Here is a 2,941-nt window from a genome sequence, read left to right on the forward strand (position 1 = left end):
GAGAAAAATGACCATACAGTATATATATTTTCTGGGCATTAGTCTGTACGCTTCTCCATCAGTTATCAGCAATAAACAAAGACCTCAACAGTATCCATCCTCCTTTCTTTTTTAGCCTTGGTGATTCAGAAGACAAAAGTTGCAGCCAAAGCCTTTTTTACACATGCACTCCTGAAAATTAAAAAAAAAAAAAAAAATCTGAAATCTTCCTGAGTTGCTCTTTCACACACAGTCATGTGCATACATTTTAGGTACATAGGGCACAAAGGATTCATCACGAGGCCTGATGTGCTACAACCCAGGGCTGGAGCTGGGGGGGGTGGCTGCCCTAGGCTGTGCTTGTTTGCCACATCCACCCTTAGGCCCTGTCCACACAGGGATGAAAATGATATATTGCCGTTTCGTTTTGAAAAAGTTTTCCAGAAAGACTGGATCGTTTCAGGAAATATCCATGTAAGCCCAGAACCACTGAAAACAACTGAAAACAACATTTAAGAACATCTGGTGTAGGCGTTCTGTCGTGGTGGTAAAGGAGCTCAGTAACTTCTGCAGCACGAACACAACCCTGTAATACGCCATTGTCGTTTTGGCCAGACCCACGCAGGCGTCTTAAGAGAGCTATGCTATGTGACCTAATCATTTCAAGAAAGATGTGATTGGCTGTCCACATGGAGACAAAACGGTAGTGGTATACGGGTTTGTGCACTGTGGGACCCGTTTCCAAAAAGTATCGTCTACAGTCACCCAAAATGCTGTTTCTGTGTGGATGAAACGCCGATTCGACAAAAAAATTTAAAATACTCCTGAATTTGTCTCTGTGTGGACAGGGCCTTAAAGGGGACATATTTTACCCTTTTAAGACAAGTTTATATTGGTCTCAGAGGTCCCCAAAACATGCCTGTGACGTTTGTTGCTGAAAAAACACTTTAGTATAGGATCTTTGCATGTCTGAAACCCCTCTTTTTCAGCCCTTCTCAGAATGAGCCATTTCTGTGTCTCTGACTCCTCCCCTGACCACACCCCTCTCAGAAAATGGATGTGGCCCTCCTGATGTTACAGACATTTTTATCCAAAGTTTAGGACCTGATCGAGATTTGAACCATCAACTTCCCTGACCAAAGTCAGCAGGGTAACCCACAGAGCTATCCAGCATCTCAGCTAGCTAGTTTTTCTGGTACTTGAGGAGATTGTGGACAGGCCAGGGGGACATATTTCTGTTAGAAAAGCCTGAAAAAGTGATTTTTATAATATGTCACCTTTAACTCTACCCTAAAGGTGTGGACTTCGTTTTTTTTTCAACTGTTTATTTTCATGCCCCGGTGAGATGCAAGGACATCCAGAGGACGATCGGGGTTGTGTCAATCCTGCTTCCTGGCCAGTAGTGCTATATCTCTCACAGCGGGATCTCAGGAGGCAAGACATGACATAAGAAAGACACACAGCATATTTAAATGCACAGTTAAGGCACGCTACAGCTATAGCTCAATTGAAATATTTACTGGGCTGCTGTATTTATTCCAGTATCAAGCACGAGGAAAAAAAGATTTTTACACATGCTACTTTCCATTTCCTGATAATGGATTTAACTGAACTCTGAGTTCTCTGTTCACTGCCTTCGAAATATTCTTGTATCCATCCCCTGACTTATACCTTTCAATAGCCTTTTCTCCGAGCTGCTCAGAGTGTTCTTTTGCTTTCATGGTGTACTGGTAGCCAGGAATACTGATAAACCAGTGACTGGACCTTCCAGACTCAGGTGTCTTTATACCACAATCCCCTGAGACACATTCCCTTTACACAGGTGATCCCCATTTCGCTAACTGTGAGATTATTAGCACCAATTGGCTGGACCTCTGTTTAATGTGGTCAGTCACTTTACAGGGGGTGAATATTTATGTAAATACTTTATTTATATTTTACATTTTTGTTAATTGGCATTACTTTGTAGAATTTTTTTTTTCAATTAAAGAGGGTTTTTTTTTTTTAAATTATATCATGAAAGCCAAATCATTGTAACCCATGCAATTAGATTACTGACAGCAGAAGTCAGTGTATCACTGGTCACACATGCAAAACGGCAGATGAATCAGCAAAATCTCAAAGTATTCTTGCTTTTATGTCAATGGCAAGTGTATAACATGTGACACAATGTCAGGAAACAAGTGGAAAAGAAAATACTGAGAATCAGTCAGGCGATTTAAAATTCCTCAGTCTTTCAGCCATCATACTCCATCGTACTAATTTTGATTTTTTTCTTCTAAAGAAGGCAATATAAATGTAAGTCAATTTCTTCTTCTCCAGATTGTCATTCACTGTGAAGTAGTGTAACATACAGTGTGTTAATTCCACTGTGAAAACAATAAAATCAAAGCTGATCCCGTAATAAGCTTATGAAACAGCTGTGTGAGAGAACAGCATGTTGTTTTCCTTCCTTTCTCTCTCATCCAAACACGCACACCGTGCCCCAGGCCACCCGGCGTTTGCCATCGTGGAGGCGGTGAAAGGCTGAAGGAACATTGTACTTCATTTTCATCCTGTGTGGGATCATGTGGACTTCCAAAACAGATCCCAGAGCCTCATTCAGTATCTGCAGCATACATAAGGAGCATTAGTATTGTTCTCTACCAGGGTCCTTCTTCCATGGAAGTGTTTGCCTCAGGTGTGCAACTTAGGATCTTTCACTCTTGTCATAGAAACATAACAAACCATTACCTCTTGGATTTGTGTTCATGACTCCTGTTCCCCCATCATCTCTCATCCTTATCATCCTCCAAATGTCCAATAACAAGGCAGAGTATGTACGGCCATCCTAGTTGGGCTCCTCTTTACCAGAGCTGTTTCATGCATGAAAAGTAGATAAAGTAGATGTAGCTACTTTTATATTAAGGGTCATATTTCCACTTTGAAGCCTCAGGTGTAGCATTGTGACACCGCTTTGTTG

This window comes from Cheilinus undulatus, linkage group 15 (assembly GCF_018320785.1).
Source record: "Cheilinus undulatus linkage group 15, ASM1832078v1, whole genome shotgun sequence".
Taxonomy (NCBI): Eukaryota; Metazoa; Chordata; class Actinopteri; order Labriformes; family Labridae; genus Cheilinus; species Cheilinus undulatus.